Source organism: Salvelinus sp. IW2-2015, unplaced genomic scaffold (assembly GCF_002910315.2).
Source record: "Salvelinus sp. IW2-2015 unplaced genomic scaffold, ASM291031v2 Un_scaffold629, whole genome shotgun sequence".
Classification (NCBI taxonomy): Eukaryota; Metazoa; Chordata; class Actinopteri; order Salmoniformes; family Salmonidae; genus Salvelinus; species Salvelinus sp. IW2-2015.
In genome coordinates, this window is record NW_019942585.1 from 151,090 (window position 1) to 167,687 (window position 16,598).

At 47.7% G+C, this 16,598-nt stretch overlaps 1 pseudogene; it reads left to right on the forward strand.

The window, feature by feature from the left end:
- The window catches only part of LOC112068639 (zinc finger CCHC domain-containing protein 2-like), a 127,696-nt pseudogene extending 111,186 nt beyond the window's left edge, over nucleotides 1-16,510 (forward strand).
- Nucleotides 16,511-16,598: the final 88 nt, after the last annotated feature.

Consider the following 16,598-nt stretch of genomic DNA (forward strand, 5'->3'; position numbering starts at 1 on the left):
AATAGGGATACAAATCATGGATGCAGTCATGGAAACCACTGTTTAAAGAGGATACATCGTGATGACCATCGGGAAACCACTGTTTATAAGGGATACATCTGATGCATCATGGGAAACCACTGTTATAAAGGATACATCGTGATGCATCATGGGAAACCACTGTTTATAAGGGATACAAATCGTGATGCATCATGGGAAAAACCAACTGTTTATAAGGCATACATGAGATGCATCATGAACAGCGTGGGAACTCAGAGACATCAAACTGACTTGTCAATGCTGCTTTCTTGCCAATACTTACACTCCCTACTGTGTTCCTACTGAAACCATCTGACATCAGGCTCCCTCCTAAATGGCACCCTTTTCCCTATGGGCTCTGGTTAGAAGTAGTGCACTATTATGGAATAGGGTCCCATTTAAGACACAGACAGACACACCTCAACTGTTTGCGCTAGCCCTACCTGAGAGACAGGTGGCAGCCCTACCTGAGAGACAGGTGACAGCCTACCTGAAGACAGGTGACAGCCCTACCTCCTGAGAGACAGGTGACGGTGGAGGGTGACAGCCGAGGGCAGACAACCTGGGGGCTTGTGTGTCCAACACCTTCCACCTGAGCCCTGTCCTCCTCCCTGAGCCCTGTCTTCCTCCCTGAGCCCTGTCCTCCTCCCTGAGCGCTGTCCTCCTCCTGAGCCCTGTCTTCCTCCTGAGCCCCTATCCTCCCTGAGCCCTGTCCTCCTCCCTGAGCCCTGTCTTCTCTCCTGAGCAACTATCCTCCCTGAGCCCTGTCCTCTCCTCCCTGAGCCCTATCTCCCTGAGTCCCTGTCTTCCTCCCTGAGCCCTGTCTCCTTCCTCCGCTGAGCCCTGTCCCCTCTCCCTGGCCGTCCCTCCCTGAGCCCTGTCTTCTCCCTGAGCCCTGTCCCTCCTCCCTGAGCCCTGTCCTCCCCTGTGGGTTCCCTGGGAGGGTGCTGAGTGATCAAAGGGCCAGGTGTTGAAGGAGAGGGTCACACCATCTCCCAGAGGGACACAGGTCAGATCAGGTGTGCCCTCACGTGGTTAACAGCAGTGTTTCCCCTACCTCCACCGTTCGACTTTCCCTACCTCGACTTTTCCTACCGCGACTTTCCTACCCGACTTTTCCTATCCCGACTTTTTTCTCTACCGCGACTTTCCCTACCTGTCTGACTTGGTGCGTCATTACACTAGTTCACCTGACACCAAAAGCAGTTTTTCCTCTGGGCAGGTCATTATGGGGTATTTTGGAGGTGGAATTAGATTGGCGCAGTTAAGGGCACAGTTCGACATTAGCAGCCGACTTCAAAGGAAAGTCGAGACTACAAATCACCTTGCGGTCATCATAACTGCTCCATATTATTTGTAGATCAGTCTGCACAATTTACCCATGTGCATCAATGTTTTGATGCTCTCAAACACAGTCTGTGTCTGTGCCTCTCTCAGGTAACCCTGCAGCCCTCGGGAAGCCCTTCAAGGAGGACGGTTCTGAGGCATCCAGCCAAGAGGAAAGTTGTGTGTAAGTACCCCCCCCACCCAATTCCGGTTCACCTCCCCAAACAGCCTAACCTTACTCCTACTCATTCCAACATGGTCACCCCCCAACACAGTCCACTTACTCCCTACTCATTCTCCAACATGGTCACCCCCAACACAGTCACCCTTACTCCCTACTCATCAAAACATGGTCACCCCACAACACAGTCCACCTTACTCTCCTACTCATTCCCAACATGGTTACCCAAACACAGTCACCCTCACTACTCATTCCAACATGGTTACCCCAACACAGTCCACCCTACTCATTCCAACATGGTACCCCCCAACACAGTCCACCCTACTCATTCCAACATGGTCACCCCCCAACACAGTCCACCTACTACTCCCTACTCATTCCAACATGGTTACCCCGCCCAACAACACAGTCCACCCTACTCATTCCAACATGGTTACCCTCCCAACACAGTCCACTACTCATTCCAGCATGCTTACCTCCCAACAAAGTCCACCCTACTCCATTCCCCAACATGGTCACTATGTTCATCAGAATGCACTTCCAGGAATCCCAGTTCCACAATAAATGTGGAACTTTGTTCCATAAAGTCCATCATTTATGTCCAAATACCTCCTTTTTATTTGCGCGTTCAGTACACAATCCAAACTCATGACGCGCGGGCAAGTCCATGTGAAAGTTCAGATGAAAAGTCATATTACATGTCAAACAAAGTATAAAATCAATCTTTAGGATCTTTTTAACATAAATCTTCAATAATGTTCCAACCAGAGAATTCCTTTGTCTTCAGAATGGAACGCAAGCTAACTCTCTCACGTGAACGCGCCTGGTCAGCTCATGGCACTCTGCCAGACCCATGACTCAAAGAGCCCTCATTTTTTTTCTTCCTACTATGTTATTGACTTGTTTATTGTTTACTCCATGTGTAACTCTGTGTTGTTGTCTGTTCACACTGCTATGCTTTATCTTGGCCAGGTCGCAGTTGCAAATGAGAACTTGTTCTCAACTAGCCTACCTGGTTAAATAAAAGTGAAATAAAAATGAAATAAAAATAAAAAATAAAAAAATTCCCCCCTCCCTCACAGTAGAAGCATCAAACAAGGTTCTAAAGACTGTTGACATCTAGTGGAAGCCTTAGGAAGTGCAATATGACCAATATCCCACTGTATATTCGATAGGCGATGAGTTGAAAACCTACAAACCTCAGATTTCCCACTTCCTGGTTGGATTCTTTCTCAGGTTTTTACCTGCCATATGAGTTCTGTTATACTCACAGACATCATTCAAACAGTTTTAGAAACTTCAGAGTGTTTTCTATCTAAATCTAATAATATGCATATATTAGCAACTGGGCCTTAGTAGCAGGCAGTTTACTCTGGGCACCTTATTCATCCAAGCTACTCAATATTGTGTCCCCCAGCCATAAGAAGTTAAACTGACTATGCATTGATGATAAACAGAGAGTAGCAGTAGCGTAAAAGAGGGGTTGGCGGGTGGTGGGTGGCGGGACACAATGCAAATAGCCCGGTTAGCCAATGTGCGGGGGCACTGGTTGGTCGGGCCAATTGAGGTAGAATGTCCGTGAACGTAAAGTTAAAGTGACTAATCATATATGATAAACAGAGAGTAGCAGCAGTGTAAAAGGGGGGTTGGGGGGGGGGGGGCACACAACGGCAAATAGTCCGGGGTAGCCATTTGGATTACCTGTTCAGGAGCTTTATGGCTTGGGGGTAAAAACTGTTGAGAAGCCTTTTTGTCCTAGACTTGGCACTCTGGTACCGCTTGCCATGTGGTAGTAGAGAGAACAGTCTATGACTGGGGTGGCTGGGGTCTTTGACAATTTTTAGGGCCTTCCTCTGACACCGCCTGTTGTAGAGGTCCTGGATGGCAGGAAGCTTGGCCCCAGTGATGTACTGGGCCGTACGCACTACCCTCTGTAGTGCCTTGCGGTCAGAGGCCGAGCAAATACCATGCAGTGATGCAACCAGTCAGGATGCTCTCGATGTTGCAGCTGTAGAACCTTTTGAGGATCTGAGGACCCATGCCAAATCTTTTTAGTTTCCTGAGGGGGAATAGGCTTTGTRGTGCCCTCTTCACGACTGTCTTGGTGTGTTTGGACCATTCTAGTTTGTTGGTGKTGTGGACACCAAGGAACTTGAAGCTCTCAACCTGCTCCACTACAGCCCCGTTGATGAGAATGGGGGCATGCTCGGCCAGGATCCTTAGCTTAGTGATGAGCTTTGAGGGTACTATGGTGTTGAATGCTGAGCTGTAGTCAATGAATAGCATTCTCACATAGGTGTTCCTTTTGTCCAGGTGGGAAAGGGCAGTGTGGAGTGCAATAGAGATTGCATCATCTGTGGATCTGTTTGGGCGGTATGCAAATTGGAGTGCGTTTAGGGTTTCTTGGATAATGGTGTTGATGTGAGCAATGACCAACCTTTCAAAGCACTTCATGGCTACGGACGTCAGTGCTACGGGTCTGTAGTCATTTAGGCAGGTTGTCTTCGTGTTCTTGGGCACAGGGACTATGGTGGTCTGCTTGAAACATGTTGGTATTACAGACTCAATCAGGGACATGTTGAAAATGTCAGTGAAGACACCTGCCAGTTGGTCAGCACATGCCCGGAGCACATGTCCTGGTAATCCATCTGGCCCCGCAGCCTTGTGAATGTTGACCTGTTTAAAGGTCTTACTCACGTCGGCTACGGAGAGCGTAATCACACAGTCGTCCGGAACAGCTGATGCTCTCATGCATGCCTCAGTGTTGCTTGCCTCAAAGCGAGCATAGAAATTATTTAGCTCGTCTGGTAGGCTCGTGTCACTGGGCAGCTCGCGACTGTGCTTCCCTTTGTAGTCTGTAATAGTTTGCAAGCCCTGCCACATAAGATGAGTGTCGGAACCGGTGTAGTACGATTCAATCTTAGCCCTGTATTGACGCTGTATTGATGCCTGTTTGATGGTTCGTCGGAGGGCATAGCAGGATTTCTTATAAGCTTCCAGGTTAGAGTCCCGCACCTTGAAAGCGGCAGCTCTACCCTTTAGCTCAGTGCGAATGTTGCCTGTAATCCATGGCTTCTGGTTGGGGTATGTACGTACAGTCACTATGGGGACGACGTCATCGATGTACTTATTGATAAAGCCAGTGACTGATGTGGTGTATTCCTCAATGCCATCGGAAGAATCCCGGAACATATTCCAGTCTGTGTTATCAAAACAGTCCTGTAGTTTAGCATCTGCTTCATCTGACCACTTTTTTTATAGACCGAGTCACTGGTGGTACCTACTTTAATTTTAGCTTGTAAGCAGGAATCACATACATTGTAGTGTGTGTGTGTAGAATGTGTGTGGTGGCTGGTGTGTGTGCATGTGTGTTGTGTGTGTGTGCTTGTGTGCTTATGGTTGTGTTGTCGTGTGTGTGTGTGTGTGTGTGTTGTGTGTGGTGTGTGTGTGTTTGTTGTGTGTAATACTGACATAATGGTGTGGTGTGTGTGGTTTTGTTGATTGTTGTTCGTTACCCACTCTACATTATGTTGTGTGTGTGTGTGTGTGTGTGTGTGTGTGTGTTGGTGTGTGTGTGTGTGGATATGGGTGGCTGCTTCAGGTTGATAGATGGCTCAGTTGTGTGTGTGTGTGTGTGTGTGTGCTTGCTGTGTGTGCTGTTGTCGGGTGTGGTGTGATTGACTGTTTCGCAGATGTTTGGTTGCTCTCGATTGTGGTGCCTTACCCGGTGATGATTAACATACTCTATGGATTGCTTTACTCTGTTGTGGAATATGTGGTGCCCTGTGTTATGAACAGTGTGGCCCTAATCGCATTACTAATCCGGCAGTTGTGACTGTTGATAAATTCTCCAATGATCGGTGTAGCAGTTCACTTTCAGGCTGAACGTGAACCACCAATATGGTTGAGTGTTGATATACTCAACCCTATATATCCTATAACAGATGTAGCATATCTCTAATTAAAGCCCATTGTCACGTTTCGTCCCACTTGAATTGCTCTGGTCTGCTATAGTCTTACGACTGTTTATCCAGAGCTCATAGTATTGCCAACAGAACGCCTGATGGTGAATGCTGACCTGTGAGAAATGTTGATTATATATGAAGGTGGCGGCTATTGCTTGGTTCTCACTGTCAACTAGAAATGGGAATTCACCCTTAAATGACTCCAGATGTTGAATGTCTCTACCTTTCAGATTTGGATCCGTACGTTTCAGGGACACCGGAAGAAACATGTCAGCAATAGCCCCTGCCTTAGGTAGGCACCCTCTTGTCCCGCACCGTAGTAGTGGCAGGATCAATCCCATTTTAAATGCCGGTCAATTCAGAAAGTAAATAACATTTATATTTCCCAATTTTCCTCATTGAAAAGCATTGAAGAGAATTTGAAATTTGAAATTCCATTGTACTTCCTGCATTGACTGGGATTGAAAAGGGATTGAACCCAACGCTAGAAGGTAGAAGTTGCTCCTAATTCACTACGTCCAGAAACTACCTGATGATTGTGGTTTGGAATGGGGATAGAGTAGCCTGATCCTAGATCTGTGGTTAGGAGTACTCCTTCTTCAAGTGAGTACCCCCCCCCCTCCCTCCAGTGCAGATATACACCATATATTTGTTTTCTGATGAAAAACTGAAATGATTCTTATATTCCCCCCTCCCTTCCCCCCCCCCCCCCCCCCAGCATTTCCGATGCCAAAAGTTCCCAGGGCGAGAGCATTCGGAAGGGGTCACACAGCTCGAAGCACAAACAGCCTGCCTGACTGGGGAGGAAGACCTGCACGCTTCAACCCGACCAGGAGGCCTCTGGGGGCAGGCCCAAGAGCAGGTGAGAGAGGACCTAGCATATCTAGCTAGCATGCTACATCCCAAATGGCACCCGATTCCCTTTATAGGAAAGGAACGATTCCCTTTATAGGGAAGGGAACGATCCCTTTATAGGGAAGGGAACGATTCCCTTTATAGGGAAGGGAGAACGATTCCCTTTATAGGCCCTGGTCAACTAACTACTAACTACTGTTGACCAGTGGCCAAAGGAGGTTCCGTACAGGAAGTAGGGTGCCATTGCAGATACAACCTAATTCTCAAGGGAGGTTCTGTACAGGAAGTAGGTGCCATTTCAGATACCAACCTATTCTCAAAGGAGGTTCTTTACAGGAAGTAGGGTGCCATTTCAGATACAGCCTAATTCTCACAAATACAAAGAATTTACAGTTAATGTTAATTAATTCAACAAATGTTTATTATTTTCAGATAGTCTTGTATCATGTTCAATGTATGAACAGGCATTTTGATTGGTTGTTTTTAGTTTTTGACTTTTAAAATGGCGCCATAGCCGTGGGTTATATAGACTGAGAAAGAGTTCATTTAGACCAGGCAGACATGTCCTATTTTAAGATGGATGGCCTCCACTCCTCCCCTGTAGCATGTGTGTTTCAGTGACCAAATTAGGGCTGATGCTCTGTATAAGCAACATACTGCAGTTATCTGTGTTGTGTGTGTGTGTGTTGTGTTGTGTGTGTGTTGTTGTTGTGTGTGTGTGTGTGGGTGTGTGGTGTTGTGTGGTTGTGTGTGTTGTGTGGTGTGTGGTGTGTGTGGTGTGTGTGGTGTGGTGTGTGTGTGTGTGTGTGTGTGTGTGTGTGGTCTTTGTGTGTGTGTGGTTGTGTGTGTGTGTGTGTTGGAACATTGTTGCGGGGCTATCTGGGGGCTTCCATTCACCCGCAGGAGAATTAGTTAGGTCGGCACTGATGTTGGGCGATTAGACCTCACTTTGTGCAACGGGGGAATTGTCATGCTGAAACAGGAAAGGGCCTTCCCCAAACTGTTGCCACAAAGTTGGAAGCATAGAATTGTCTAGAATGTCATTGTATGCTGTAGCGTTAAGATTTCCCTTCACTGGAACCATAAATAAGAGCCCCAGACCATTATTCCTCCTCCACCAAACTTTACAGTTGGCACTATGCATTCGGGCAGGTAGCGTTCTCCTGGCATCTGCCAAACTCAGATTTGTCTGTTGGGCTGCCAGATGGTGAAGCGTGATTCATCACTCCAGAGAACACGTTTCCACTACTCCAGAGTCCAATAGCAGCGAGCTTTACGCCACTCCAGCCGACGCTTGGCATTGTACATGGAAACCCATTTCCTGAAGCTCCTGACGAACAGATATTGTGCTGACGTTGCTTCCAGAGGCAGACGAGGACAGCCGATTTTTACGCGCCATGCGCTTCAGTACTCGGCTGAACTGTTGTTGCTCCTAGACGTTTCCATTTCACAATAACAGAACTTACAGTCGACCGGGGCAGCTCTAGCAGGGCAGAAATTTGACAAACTGGCTTGTTAGAAAGGTGGCATCCTATGATGGTGCCACGTTGAAAATCTCTGAGCTCTTCAGTAAGGCCATTCTACTGACAATGTTTGTCTATGGAGATTGCATGGTTGTGTGTTCGATTTTATACACCTGTCAGCAACGGGTGTGGCTGAAATAGCCGAATCCACAAATTTGAAGGGGTGTCTACGTACTGCTGTATATATAGTGTATGTATGTGAATACCCTTGTATTTACATACGTAAGTTGACATTCTGTACTGTCACCTCATATAACACATTGTATCTCAAATCCAAAATGCTGGAGTATATAGCCAAATTAAATGTTTTAGCTTTACTGTACAAATATGTTGGGGAGAGTACCTATGTGTGAGCGTGTGTGTGTGTGTGTGCGTGCATGTGTTAGTGTATGTTTGTGTGTGTGTGTTTGTGCTCCAAAGTCAAGTCCAGCTCAGCAGCAATACGAGTGCTATCAGCGTTAGCCAGGGTGAGGCGCTCTGCCCTTTGACCCCCTCCTCCCGCTATAGCTCTGGGTCAGAGTCCAGCAATGCCTCATTCATGGGGCCCTCGTCATGTGACAGGGGTTACGTAACAGGCAACAGCTCTATGGCATTCCTGCTCTGGCAAATAGTGTAATGGAGCTACAGTATATGTTTTAAAGGCACATTCGGTCAAGTAACTTCCTCCTAGAGAGCAAATGGGTGTTCAGGGTTTTGCTCCAGCCCTACTTTACACACAGCTAATTCTATCTATCTGGTCCACAGCATCAGGATAGTGAGAAGAGGGGCAACCACCCTGCCAGCATGAGGCAGCCACTGGGACCAGACAGGTAATCACTGGCTATATCAATGTTCAACCCACCAGGGAATCAGGAGCCGTATGTACCAGAGTTGGAGTGCTGACTTAGGATCAGTTTGGCCTTTTAGATACCAATGCATGAGATTATATGGACATGGGGACCTGATCCTAGATCAGACTCTGGATACATAACGGCCCCTGCTGTACATCTAGGGTCTACTGAGAAAAGCCAGTGAGAGCATTTGACACARATTGACTGACAGTGAAGAGACTTCCCTACACAGACATACTGGCTCAACACTGAGCCAGCCGACAGTACAGTTTCTACATTGTGATAGGTGTTGCTTCGTAGACATATTAGTTTGTTGTCTTTGGCTGTAGATTGAGTATGAGAGGAACGTCGGACACAAGAAGCTAACAGTGTGACTGTGTTCAGAAAACCACTACCAGCACAGTGGTGCCTCTCAGAGAAGGCCTAGCATTATGCGAGCTAGCATGCTAACAGAAGCGCGTTAGCGTCAATCCCCCCCACCACAGGGCCTGAAAGAGAGGACCTAGCATTATGCTAGCTAGCATGCTAACAGAAGACCGTTAGCGTCAATCCCCCCCCACCACAGGGCCTGACAGAGAGGACCTAGCATTACACTAGCGTAATTACACAACATATACCCAATACAGACAAATCTAAGTAGGAATTAATTAAGACTATATACATATGGACGAGTGATGTCAGAGCGGAACGGACCCAGATATAGTAGAATAGTATAGAAAACCGTATAAACATATGAGATGAGTAATGCAAGATATGTAAACATTTGTAAGTGACTAAGATACCATAGAATAGTATAGAATACAGTATATACATATCAGATGAGTAATGCCAGATATATAATCATTATTAAAGTGACTAGTGTCCCATTCCTTAAAGTGGCCAGTGATTCCTCGGCTATGCCTGTAGGCAGCAGCCTCAAATGTGCTAGTGATGGCTCTTTAACAGTCTGATGGCCTTGAGATAGAAACTGTTTTTCAGTCTCTCAGCTTTGATGCACCTTTACTGACCTTTCTGAATGATAGCGGGGAGAACAGGCAGTGGGAGGTTGATGTCCTTGATGATCTTTTTGTCCTTCCTGTGACATCGGGTGCTGTAGGTGTCCTGGAGGGCAGGTAGTTTGCCCCTGGTAATGCGTTAGGCAGACCGCTCCACCCTCTGGAGAACCTTGTGGTTACGGGCGTTGCAGTTGCCGTACCAGGCGGTGACAGAGCCTGACAGGACGGTTTCAATTGTGCATCTGTAAACATTTGTGAGGGTTTTAGGTGACAAGCCAAATGTATTTAGCCTCCTGAGGTTGAAGAGGCTCTGTTGCGCATTCTTCACCACACTGTCTGTGTGGGTGGACCATTTCAGTTTGTCCGTGATATGTACGCCGGGGAACTTGGAAGCTTTCCACCTTCTCCACTGCGGTCCCATCGATGTAGATAGGGGGCTGCTCCCTCTGCTGTTTCCTGAAGTCTACGATCATCTCCTTTGCTTTGTTGACGTTGAGTGAGAGGTTGTTTTCGAGGCACCACACTCCCAGAGCCCTCACCTCCTCCCTGTAGGCTGTCTCGTCATCTTTGGTAGTCAAGCCTACTACTGTTGTGCCGTCTGCAAACTTAATGATTCAGTTGGAGGCGTGCTTGGTCACGAAGTCATGGGTGAACAGGGAGTACAGGAGGGGCCTGAGAACGCACCCTTGTGGGGCCCCAGTGTTGAGGATCAGCGGAGTGGAGGTGATGTTTCCTACCTTCACCACCTGGGGGCGGCCCGTCAGGAAGTCCAGGACCCAGTTGCACAGGGCGGGGTTCAGACCAAGGGCCTCGAGCTTAATGATGAGCTTGTAGTGAACTATGGTGTTGAATGCTGAGCTATAGTCAATGAACAGAGTTCTTACATAGGTATTCCTCTTGTCCAGATGGGATAGGGCAGTGTGCAGAGTGATGGCGATTGCATCGTCTGTGGATCTGTTGGGGCGGTAAGCAAATTGAAGTGGGTCTATTACCAACTAGTCTGTCGAGCAACAGGCTTCAATTCCTCTTCTCCTCCCTCATTTATCCTGTATCGTTGACGACGAACCCTCGTCTTTGTCTCTCCTCCTTCAGGGAAAAGGGGAAGAAAGCATACTTGGCAAATGGGAGCATGGTGCCACCAGCATCTCAGCGAGCGCGACAGTCGACAGGGAAAGGTGGGTATCGATGGAGAAGATTTTGCCCTGATATTCTTCCCTATCCTAACAGCTCATGAATATGTAGCCTGTGAAGAAATTGCTTGGCGGAACAAGCAGAGCGAGGCGGGTGGAAAGGACCGGACAGGCAGAGCAGGGACTGTATGCTAGCAGGATAGTCCATATCTCCAATGTTGTTTCCATCAGTGGATGAATTGGTCTTAATCGAACCTAGCTAACTCTTCCAATTAAAAGGAGCTAGAAGAAAGTGATTAATAACATATAAAAATTATTTTGTGTTACTACAGCGCCAACGATTTAACCCAAAAATAGAGACACAATCTAATTGAGGCTTCGGTATGGGTCATTATCAGAGCTTCGGTTGGGTCGTTATCAGAGGCTTCGGTTGGTCGTTATCAGAGACTTCGGTTGGGTCGTTATTAAGAGACTTCGGTTGGGTCATTATCAGAGGCTTCGGTTGGGTCGTTATCAAGAGACTTCGTTTGGGTCGTTATTCAGGAGACTTCGGTTGGGTCGTTATCAGAGACTTCGGTTGGGTCGTTATCAGAGACTTTCGGTTGGGTCGTTATCAGAGACTTCGGTTGGGTCGTTATAAGAGACTTCGGTTGGGTCATTATCAGAGACTTCGGTTGGGTCATTATAATTCAAAACAATGCTTTCTAAAATATATCATACACACTTTGCACGCTCGCCATTGGTGAGTTTAGGCCTTTACTACTTGTAGTAACTCCATTCAACCAACAGAGAGCAATGTTGTACAGCAAAGTTTATAAGGCATAGCTTTTTAGTCAACATCTGATCTGCTTATCTGTGTGTCTTTAGCCATACGCATATGCCTTCAAGTTTATTTGATGTAAATCAACGCTTTGCAAATCATATTTGAACTAAATCTAATTGAATGAATGTTTGGGTTGTATGTGTCCTGACCACCGTCTAGACGGAGACTCCAGTCAGGAGGTATACGGCGAAACCTCGTCTGAGAGCTACAGCTCGGCCTCCAGCCCCCAGCACCACAAACCAGAGAGCCTGGACAGCGAGGACGAGAAGGATAAAGGTGAGACACACACACACACCATGATTCGATTTTGGGCTTGTCTTATTTTTGGGACACCACTGAGACTTTTTGTTCTCCCTCTATCTCTCTCTCCCTCTCGCTCTCCCTCTCTATCCCTCTCTCTCGCTCTCTCTTTCATTCTCTCCCTCACTCGTGCTCTCTCTTTCATTCTCTCACTCTCTCTCTCTCTCGCTCTCACCCTCACCCAGATACGGGCAGTAGCCAGGGCCCAGCGGACGCCTTCTTCCCCTGGCAGGAGGTTGTAGATGGGGCCATGCCCCCCATCCACCACCTGGCCTCTGCCAAGCCTGTCGGGGAGCCCCCCAGCCTTGACTATCCCCCAAACACCTTCATGCACCCCCTGCCCTGCATATTGCCCAGCGGGGCACTACCTGCCGATGCCCCTCTGCCAGTCATGCCCCCCCAGGTGGCAGCTGCCCTGGTAGACAACAAGGTGGTCGGAYGGCTGATCATGCAGGTGCCCCTGGTCCTCCGAGAGCCCATGTCCACCACCGTGCCAGTTTACGTGCCAGGGGATCCAGAGCAGAGGGATGCTCCTGCNCTGATCATGCAGGTGCCCCTGGTCCTCCGAGAGCCCATGTCCACCACCGTGCCAGTTTACGTGCCAGGGGATCCAGAGCAGAGGGATGCTCCTGCTGCAGTGCCCATGGTACTCCCAGGGTTTGACTCCCTAGCCCTGGGCGTACACCCCCCTGGCAGCCCTGCCCTGCAGCCCCTAATCCAGCGCTTCAAAACAGCCCCTCATAAGGCAACTGTCACTTCCGAGGGTGTCACCGCCTCCTCTGCCCACCACCCTCCGGTTGGAGCCATCAGCGTCATCGCCCAAGGCCCACCCTACGCCTCACCTCTGCAGCCAGCCTACCCCGACCCTGCCGCCAACCCCCTAACCCCCTCTGTACCCCTAGGGGAGCCTAGCATCCCTTATGCCAAGCACCCAGGCATGGCTCTTCCCTCAGGCCTGCCCTCTCCATACACCATGCCCCCCATCCCCACCTCCATCATGGCAACGCTGGGGACAGGGGTAGCCGGAATAGGGGTAGTGCCCACAGCTGGACAGGTTCAGGCGGTGGTGCCCCCGTCCGTACCCACCCACACCCCCGGCCCAGCGCCCGGCTCAACCCAGACCGACTCCACCTCTTACGTCAACAGCACCAGTAACTCCGTCGCCCAGCAACAGGCGCAACCACAACAACAACAACAGCAGCAGCAGCAGCAGACGACTCACCAGCAACAGGCCATGTGCTGTGGGGCGTGCGGTTGCCGAGGCGGCTGCGGCAACAGCCGTACAGCGCCATCGTTTTTCTTCCCCCACCAGATGGCGCCACGGCAGGTGTTTGGTGCGCCGCCTATCTTCCAGTTCACGTCCCTCTGCACCAGCAACTACCTCAGCCAGCCGCCCCCGCAAAGTAACGGCCAGGCCCAGCTGACATTCTTCCCCCCCGCCCCTTACGCTGGCCAGACCCTGTTGCACACCCACCCTCACTCTGACCTGGGCACCCAGCTAGGCTATAGCCTCCAACAGATGGTGTCGCCATTCAACCGTTTCTACCCGCACATGTACCCCTCCAGCGTGGGTATGGTGCCCGGTTCGGGAGGCCTGGGAGGAGCGGTCGGCGTCAACAAGAACAACGGCAACGTCTCCTGCTACAACTGTGGGGTCAGTGGGCACTACGCACAGGACTGCAAACAGCCCTCCGTTGATTCAACACAGCAAGGTAATAACGCCACGGCCAGGGGCCTCTTCAGATGGACCCCTTCGGCCCCTCTGCAGCACCCCCCCTCAGCCCGCTCTTACTCTCTATCACATACCAGGCTTTTTAACCCTACACCCAACCACACAGAGGGTACCCTTGACCAAGCTTGGGAAGGCACWCCTTTGCAGTAACCCTCCCCACCTCCTACCCCCCCCAACCAGACTATTAGCCACCTCCATTGGCAGGACTTATTTACAGCCAGGAGCTGCTGTTAAGGGCTCTCTCTCATCTGAGGAGATCTGTGGACGTTTTTCTTTCAAAACTCTCTCTTAGCAGTTAAAAATGAAAAGAAAAATCCCAACCGCTCAGGTGCATTTTGGGCATCTCAGTGGTTCCTTGTCTTTTTGCTTAGTTTTTCTGAGGTTATTTTAATCCTCCCATTTTGTATTGTTTTCTTTGTTCCACTGACGCCGTCCCCTCTCTGTTTTTCAGGCAGCTTTCGGCTGAAGTACGCCACCTCCCACTCTTCCGAAGGACTAGACAACGCTAGCTGAACACGTCTTTTCGTTCCGCCATCTTGTTCCTTGTCACGAGCGGTCCGAGAGAACCCTCCGTTTCAAGAGGGTTTCACTCTGATGTTTTTCAGTTATTGTCATTGTTGGTTTGACCTTTTTAAAGAGCGTGTGTGAGGAGGGTCCTGAGTACTTGTGGCGGAGACATCCTCTACGTCCCCGTCACAGCTGAGAGTGAAGCTGTCTTGTTTCCATAGAGACGCAACCCCCCCCCCCCCCCCCCCCTGATCCCTTAGAGGCTTTTGGTATTTTGCACTGAAAACTGGCACAAGACAGCAAGCAGCTCATGTTCACTAACTTATTTTTTATATTCGAGTGTGGGAGCTTGGGAAAATGACACCACGTCTATTAGAGTGTGGGAGCTTGGGAAAATGACACCACGTATCCTAGAGTGTGTGAGCTGGGGAAATTATTTTATTCTCTGAATACATGGGGATCCTACGTGATCTCGATGAGAGTTTCCTATACTTGGTTTTTACAGCGGTATATTTATGCCTCCTTACTGTTATTTGACAAGGATTTGTATTGTTTAACTGTACAGCTACAAAAGATAAGTACAAAAAAAAAAGTTAATGTAAAAAAAAAAAAAAAAAACTGGGGTAATTTTAATGTTTTTGCTGCAGTGTTTATGAATGTACAACATATTTCGTTTTTTTTATTTTTATGTAAGGAATCTGGCAGTATCGAAAACATGTTTCTTAACCATTTGCCACTTGATTTAATGTGAAGCGCAGAGTAAAAACGTTTTATATCATATCTGTCATGTTGAAGTTCAATGCTGCTGGGTGTTTATTTCTAGTTATAATCTTTGACAATATGCACTATAACTACCAGGAATTCTGAAGTTTCTCAAGTGCACTGAAGCAGTCCTAGAAGAACTAGAGCCAGTTGTTATTGCAACAGTGAAGCTCTGGACAATACACTGGTGTCCCTCCATCCAGTATTCTCTTTGAAATGCTGTGCTGCCCTGCAGAGTTCGGGGCCACTATTTGGCTCCTACTATTGATAACACTGTTCTCCTCTGAAAACAACTATATTTTCTTTAGCCGTTTCTATAGGACTGTGGTGGCRAAGGCAGATATCATGTAACTTTTCTGGAGACTCGTGTTTATTCCCACTTCTTCATTTAAGGCAGCAGTGAGATCTATGGCATATGTTTGGTACATTGGTAAATGTACCAACAAAATTTAAAAAAAATGCACATACACACTACGAATTGTGTGTGTTTCATGTGGAGTATGAGCATGATTAGCGTGAGCACTAATGGAGGTGTCTGACTGGAGGTGTTTGGGTATCTGGATTAGTAGCTTTCCAGGGATTGATAAAAAAAAGTGAAAATAACTAAACTGCAAAGAATTTCAGTAGAATAAAACCCGATATTTCTTGGTCCTCCCCATTGTTTAAAGTGAAAGACAGACAATTTATGGCAGTCTGGAAACTTTAGCCTGCTCTGGTCATTTTTTCACTGATTCACTGAATTCAATACATCTGTTTGATTCCTCCCGTATGTGTAGGTGAAAGGCAGGAGATATATGGTACTTCTGCCTGTAACTAGCTAATTTACATTTTTGGGGGCAAGTGATCATAATCTTCGGGGCAAACCAAAACAAAATACTCTTGACTTGCCCCGATGGGCAAGTGCCTTTTCAGACCTTAAAGTCAATACCTGCCTTCTCAGACATATCACTTGAGAGAATTCTCAATGATTTAGAACTCTTTCATGTCTGTCTTAAGATTTGGGGTCTACAAGTTGTAAAAGATGTGCATGTATATATTACACTTGCGCATACGGAGTACACACTCGCTTGTTGATATGATAAGTTTTGTCAATTTTCATTAATAGCCACACTTAGTACTGTTTTCCAAACACAAACATGATTAAAAAGCTSCCCKCCCCCCCKCCCCCCCCCCAAACTGGTGAGGATCTCTAAATCTCTTGATTTGATGGAAGCAGATATTTCTTGCAGTTACTTAAAATGTTGATGCAAACTTGGAATTTGATTGAAAAACGGTGTGGACATGTGACGAACACAGGGAAAGAAAACATGTGGACACTACAGAAGTGTATGGATGATTGAAGAACCATGTGAGCTTGGAGGACAATTGTYCATATGAACCTGCCAGGCTGTACTGTATGGGGTACACTCACTGTTACCTTCAGCTGTATGTTTACTGTATTCTTTATGTAAATGTTATTGTACTGGAAAGGTCAAATATATTTCTAAAACGAATTGGGTTTTTATGCAAATTGTTGATCTGTTTTCCTGGAATTAACAGCAATAAATACAAAATGATACATTATTTTTGTTTATTTCACTCTGTGTATAATTAGGCCATACACTGCTTGGATGTAGTTTTTACTTCATAGTACTGTACATTCGTATTATCC